The following is a 7,152-nucleotide window of genomic DNA, read 5'->3' on the forward strand; positions in this document are numbered from 1 at the left end:
GAAGCAACCTAGAACTAAGGAGAAACTTCCTGACAGTTAGAACAATTAACCAGTGGAACAACCTGCCTCCAGAAGCGGTGAATGCTCCAACACTGGAGGTTTTTAAGAAGAGACTGGACAGCCATTTGTCTGAAATGGTATAGGGTTTCCTGCCTGAGCAGGGGGTTGGACTAGATGACCTCCAAGGTCCCTTCCAACTATTCTATTCTATTCTATTCTATTCTATTCTATTCTATTCTATTCTAACTCTGTTCTATTCTATTCTATTCTATTCTATTCTATTCTAACTCTATTCTATTCTATTCTAACTCTATTCTATTCTAACTCTGTTCTATTCTATTCTATTCTATTCTATTCTATTCTATTCCAACTCTATTCTATTCAATTCTACTCTATTCTAACTCTAACTCTATTCTATTCTATTCTATTCTATTCTATTCTATTCTATTCTATTCTATTCTATTCTATTCTATTCTCACTCTAACTCTAACTCTAACTCTAACTCTAACTCTAACTCTAACTCTAACTCTAACTCTAACTCTAACTCTAACTCTAACTCTATTCTATTCTAAATACCTCAATCAAGGAATGACCAACTCAGACAAACAATCCAACAGTAAATAACAGCCTAATCAAGGAATCCTCCACCAACACTGACAGGGCAAGCAACGTGTGTACAAACAGAAAGCAAACCCCACTCCCTTCTAGCACTGGTGATGTTACCTAGTTGGATAATGAAACATCTGCAAGAAAACCACCCAGCTCAGAGAGCACCAAGGACCTCATACTCTATCCTCCTCTACACATTCCCCACTCGGTTGCAGGATCCTTGCTCGCCCAGGTTCCGAGCTGTATGTCTCCAATGGGCACAACCTCTAACGCCCATCATATTTCTTTTAAAAAAAATGCCTCTGGGATAAATGCAGGCTCCTAATGACTTCTTGGAAATTGAGACTGGGGTTGAGACTTTATGCTTTGCTTGGAAGCAACAGCACACCGACAAAAGCGCAACGACCAACAGGCCACTTGGGTGTGGAATGTGATGCTCACTTCAGAGAGTAGCAGCAGGCCCAGTAAAGTCTTCAGATGCCACCTTGGAGACACCGGTTCTACCACTCAAGCTTTTGGCTGAAAAACGACTGTTGTTGGAGGGACTGAATGTTTCATAAGTTGGCTCAAGATTACACCTGTAAGGGTCTAAAATATGTTTCTTCTTCCATCGTTTCCAGCCGTTTTTCAAGACTCGGGGCTCTCTCCTAGGCCCAGGTTGTCAAGCCACTGAGCCTAATAGATCTACAGGTGTTTTATTTATCTTCTGTGCTGCCAACCCATGAACTGCACTTCATCACCACGAAGGCGAGATCTATCACCCCTACCTGGAGCTATAGCTATAGCGTGCTTGGACCAACAAGTTGTTCCTCCAGCATAACAGCACTGTAAATTGTCCTTGACCAGACAATAAACACAAGCAACCTTCCTTGTTAATCTGCCCAGGTTCAACAGCGGATGGAGGGGAGGATGTGGGCAGCAGTGGGGTTTAATCATCCTTCACCCACGTTTGTTCAAGTTTCAGAGCTTACAGTAGTGAGGGCATTCAGACATGGTCATCTGGATGCTTTGGGGGGGGGGGGAATATGAATAGAATAGAATGTAGAATGTAGAATGTAGAATAGAATAGAATAGAATAGAATAGAATAGAATAGAATAGAATAGAATAGAATAGAATAGAATAGAATGTAGAATGTAGAATAGAATGTAGAATGTAGAATAGAACAGAACAGAATAGAATAGAATAGGAGCTGGAAGGTACCTTGGAGATCTTCTAGTCCAGCCCCCTGTTCAAGCAGGAGAACCTATACCATCTCAGACAAGTGACTGTCCAGTCTCTTCTTAAAAACCTCCAGTGATGGAGCGCCCACGATTTCTGGAGGCAAGCTGTTCCACTGGTTGATTGTCCTCACTGTCGAGAAGTTTCTCCTTAATTCCAGGTTGCTTCTTTCCTTCTTTGTTTTGTGTGAGTGGGGCTTATCCTCTACCAAAAACTGAGATTGGTTGGGGAAGAAGTCTCTGCAAACATTCAAAATGTCCTGTTAATCCATTTGGCAATTATTTCATTCGTTTAATTTTTAGGGAACAACATATAAGGTTCATGTGAAAGAGGTCCAGGGACTAATTTTTTAAAAGTATATGAATCTGTGTCAGCCCCCGATGCGTCCACCATCTTGCCAGTTCTGACGCACACACCCTCTGCCATAACAGTATAGGGTCTCCCGCTTGAGCAGGGGGTTGGACTAGAAGACCTCCAGGGTCCCTTCCAATTCTGTTATTCTGTTAACCTGCTACAAAAGTATTTTCATCCCTCTTGGATCCTTTCCTGGGATCTTAATCATTCCGTTCTTTTGTTCTGTTTGTATTTCGGCGCTTTTAAACTTTTTAATGTTTGGCGGATGGAAAGCCAGGAGAGAAACAAGTAAAAAAACAAACAAACCAAACCCCTAAATTTCCTCATCTTCTTCTACAGTACATGAATCCTCGGTGTGGCATACTGAGCATAAAGTCTTTTTCTTGCTGCAAAGAATGGAAATGATTATGCTGACTCTTTGGGGATGGAAGCATTTTATTTTATCATTTTTTTCCCAATGAAAACAGGTGGAGTTTAAATAGCACCATTGTAGCCACCATCTGGAGCCTTTTGACCGTCCCCGGCGGACGCTCCTGGCAAATATCCTCGCGGTTAGCTGAATAATTTCCCTACCCCATCTTCTTGCCGTCTGATTTGCATGCACATACAGCTAATCCTCGACTTACGACCAGAAGTGGGCCCAAAATGCATGTTGTTAAGCGAGACATTCGTTAAATGGGTTTTACCCCATTTAACGACCTTTCTCGTCACAGTTGTTAACACAAATCACTGCAGTTGTTAAGTTAGTAACACGTGAAGTATTAATACCACTTTACAATGCCTTGGTAAGGCCACACTTGGAATCCAGTTTTGGTCACCACGATGTAAAAAAGATGTTGAGACTCTAGAAAGAGTGCAGAGAAGAGCAACAAAGATGATCAGGGGCCTGGAGGCTAAAATATATAAGGAACGGCTGCTGGAATTGGGTATGTCTAGTTTAATGAAGAGAAGAATGAGAGGGGACATGATAGCAGTGTTCCAATATCTCAGGGGCTGCCCCAAAGAAGAGGGAGTCAAGCTATTCTCCAAAGCGCCTGAAGGCAGGACAAGAAGCAATGGATGGAAACTAATCAAGGAGAGAAGCAACCTAGAACTAAGGAGAAACTTCCTGACAGTTAGAACAATTAACCAGTGGAACAACCTGCCTCCAGAAGCGGTGAATGCTCCAACACTGGAAGATTTTAAGAAGAGACAGGACAGCCATTTGTCTGAAATGGTATAGGGTTTCCTGCCTGAGCAGGGGGTTGGACTAGATGACCTCCAAGGTCCCTTCCAACTTTATTATTATTATTATTATTATTATTATTATTATTATTATTATTATTATTATTATTGTTGTTGTTGTTGTTGTTATTATTATTATTATTATTATTATTATCTGGTTTCCCCATTGGCTTTGCTTGTCAGAAGGTCGTAGAAGGGGATCACGTAACCGTCGTAAATATGAGTCCGTTGGCAAGTGACTGAATTTTGGTCACACACCCCATTGCAACGGTCGCAAGTGTGAAAAATGGTCACAAATCACTTTTTTCAGTGCTCTGGTAACTTTGAACGGTCACTAAATGAATTTTTGTAAGTTGAGGACGGCCCGGGGTCTATTTTTCATCCCATGACCTTTCTTTATCCTATTTAGAAATGTATCTTTACATCCCGAGCTTGATGCATTTTGTTGAGATGTACGTGTTCTCCCCTTAAAAATTCATATGAGATGAGAATTGAGGCGGAACCTAAAAAAAAAAAACGTAATCAAAGTTTATGGGTTTCTCCAGAAGCTCCAAAAGGACACGGAGACCTCTAATCAGCCTCAAATAGACAATTCAGATAAAGTGTTTACCCTCAAAACAATAGTCCTCTATTTCACCTTATTTCCACTCAAACAGCGTTTAAATTTTGTTCCGCTGGAGGTTTTCTTCAATCTTAGTCTGATACTCTACGTCAGGGATCTTCAAACTTGGTCCTTTTAGGACTTGTAGACTTCAACTCCCAGAATTCCTCAGCTGGCTGAGGAATTCTGGGAGTTGAAGTCTACAAGTCCTAAAAGGGCCAGCTGAGGAATTCTGGGAGTTGAAGTCTACAAGTCCTAAAAGGGCCAAGTTTGAAGACCCCTGCTCTAAGTCAACTACCCCAGCTTAGTACCATTTGGTGGTTGCAATATATATTCCTTCACTTATGGAGGGTACCAAGTTTGAGAACGCTCTACATTGGGGTCCCCAACCCCCAGTCCATGAACCAGTACTGGGCCACAGCATGCCAACAACCGGTCCGCACAAACACGGAAAGCCCCATCCACGGGATGCAGGCAACACACAAAACCACGCCCACTCTGGTCCACGGAAAAACCTCTCTCCACTCAACCGGTCCCTGGTGCCCAAAAGGTTGGGGACCTCTGCTCTAAGCCCTAGGTTATCCATCCTTCAGGGAATTCCTGGCTTGGAATTCTGAAAGTTGTACAGGTAATCCTGGACTTACAACCATTTCTTTAGTGACCGTTCAAAGTTACAACAGCACTGTAAAAAGTGACCCAGGACCGTTTTTCACTCTTACAACCATTGCAGCGTCCTCACGATCACATGATCAAAATTCAGACGTTTGGAAATTGACACGTCTTTATGACGGTTGCAGTGACCCGGGGTCATGTGATCCCCTTTTGCAACCTTCGGACAAGTAAAGTCAATGGGGAAGCCCGATTCACCGAACAGCCGTGTTACTAACTTAACAACTGCGGTGATCCGTTTAACCGCTGTGGTGAGAACGGTCGTAAAATGGGGCAAAATTCCTTTAACAAAGGTCTCGCTTAGCAACGGAAATGTTGAGCTCAATTGCAGCTGTCAATTGAGGACTAGCTGGGCTTCCCTCGTCTCTGGAGAGCATCAGATTGATAAAGGCGAGCTATTTATAATAATAATGATAAAGTTGGAAGGGACCTTGGAGATCATCTAGTCCAACCCCCTGCTCAGGCAGGAAACCCTATACCATTTCGGACAAATGGCTGTCCAGTTTCTTCTTAAAAACTTCCAGTGTTGGAGCATTCACCGCTTCTGGAGGCAGGTTGTTCCACTGGTTAATTGTTCTAACCGTCAGGAAGTTTCTCCTTAGTTCTAGGTTGCTTCTCTCTTTGGTTAGCTTCCACCCGTTGCTCCTTGCAGCACACATCTGTTGTGTTCATCTTTGCCATTAAGCTCTCTGTAATGTTCACAGGACCAATTGGGTTCCTTGCAGGCATCCTCAAAACAGATCGATAACCCTGAATTTCTAGGGTTTAGGGTTGTTGTTTTTTAAATCCATGCTTCCGAGCGTTCAAAATGAGAAGGGCAAAAAATCCATCTTGCTCACCCATGTCCAGCAGGGGACAGCAAAGGTCCTTAAAAGAAGCTTTTCCTCACCAAAAGAAGCGGTTAGACGGTTAGCTTCCTTAGATACCGAATTACAGATAGTCCTCGAATTAGGACCGCAATTGAGCCCAATATCTCTGTTGCTCAGTGAGACATCTATTAAGTGAGTTTTGCCCCACTTTACGAACTTCCTTGCCACAGTTAAGCGAATCACTGCAGTTGTTAATTTAGTAACTCGGTTGTTCAGCAAATCTGGCTTCCCCGTTGGCTTGTCAGAAGCTCGCAAAAGGGGATCACGTGACACACACCCCCCCAAGACATTGCAACCGTCATAAATATGAGTCAGCTGCCAAGTGTCCAAATTTTGGCCATGGGGATGCTGCTACGGGCATAATGTGAAAAACGTTCGTATGTCACTTTTTCTGTGCCGTTGTAACTTTGAACGGTCACCAAATGAACTGTTGTAAGTCGAGGACTTCCTGCGTTAGATTTCACTTTCACTGAACTGAGGGATAAATGATATGGAATCAAGTCAAATTTAGCCCCTGTCTTGACCCTGGCTATGATTTGTGGAACGTGACGCTCTCCTTTCACTATCCAGCCTTCAGCCCAATCAATTTCTGCACCCAATGATCAGCGAGATCAAATGGCGCCCCAGCATCGCACACTAATTTTTTCCCCATGTGTGCACACTAGTGTTGTTTGAGTGGATTTGATGAGAGGAGGCACAGCCTCTGGTGGTGGGGGGGGGAAGAGTGGGCAGAAACTGCTGATGCCTACAGCTGGCCTTGAGAGTTTGGAAGGATTTATGTTCATCATTCTTAAGTAGTAATCAGTTTTCTTACAACTGTTCCCTCCGATTTCCAAGATTATTTAGTGTCAGCAGCCTTCCATTCCCATGATTTGCTTCCCTTAGTAAAACTTTGGCAAGAAATAAATTACTCAATAACCAATACAGCTTGAATATTTTAGCAGAACTGCCCTGGCTGTTTGTTTGCTTTGAAGTGTAATTTTTCCTTGTTAGCAGGACCCACAGAGCATGGCCGGTTAACAATCTGTTTATGGAGAAGGCTGCCCACCGATCTTCTGGACACCTCATGGACAAGGGTGCTCTTTTCTAAAGGAAGGTCATGCCACATCGCTCCTTATGAAAGGGCCATATTGAAATCATCAAAGCCCATTTGTGATGCTCCAGATGTGTGAATCTCAACTCCTAGGTTTCTCAACAGTGCTGGTTGGAGGGCACCTAGAATGGGGAAAAGCTGGGATGTGGGATGGCAGGGCCCACATTCTCCCCAAATAATTTTCTATCTTCTAACAGAAACTAGTAACTGGATCCATGTGGACATGAAGGACAGGGAGAAACATCAGACTCTGTTTGAGCTTGGCACAAGAAGAAGAAGAAGAAGAAGAAGAAGAAGAAGAAGAAGAAGAAGAAGAAGAAGAAGAAGAAGAAGAAGAAGAAGAAGAAGAAGAAGAAGAAGAAGAAGAAGAAGAAGAAGATGATAATAATAATAATAATAATAATAATAATAATAATAATAATAATAATAATAATAATAATAATAATAATAATAGTTGGAAGGGACCTTGGAGGTCATCCTGTCCAACCCTCTGCTCAGGCAGGAAACCCTATAC

This window comes from Protobothrops mucrosquamatus, unplaced genomic scaffold (assembly GCF_001527695.2).
Source record: "Protobothrops mucrosquamatus isolate PMUCROS unplaced genomic scaffold, P.Mucros_1.0 scaffold1520, whole genome shotgun sequence".
Taxonomy (NCBI): Eukaryota; Metazoa; Chordata; class Lepidosauria; order Squamata; family Viperidae; genus Protobothrops; species Protobothrops mucrosquamatus.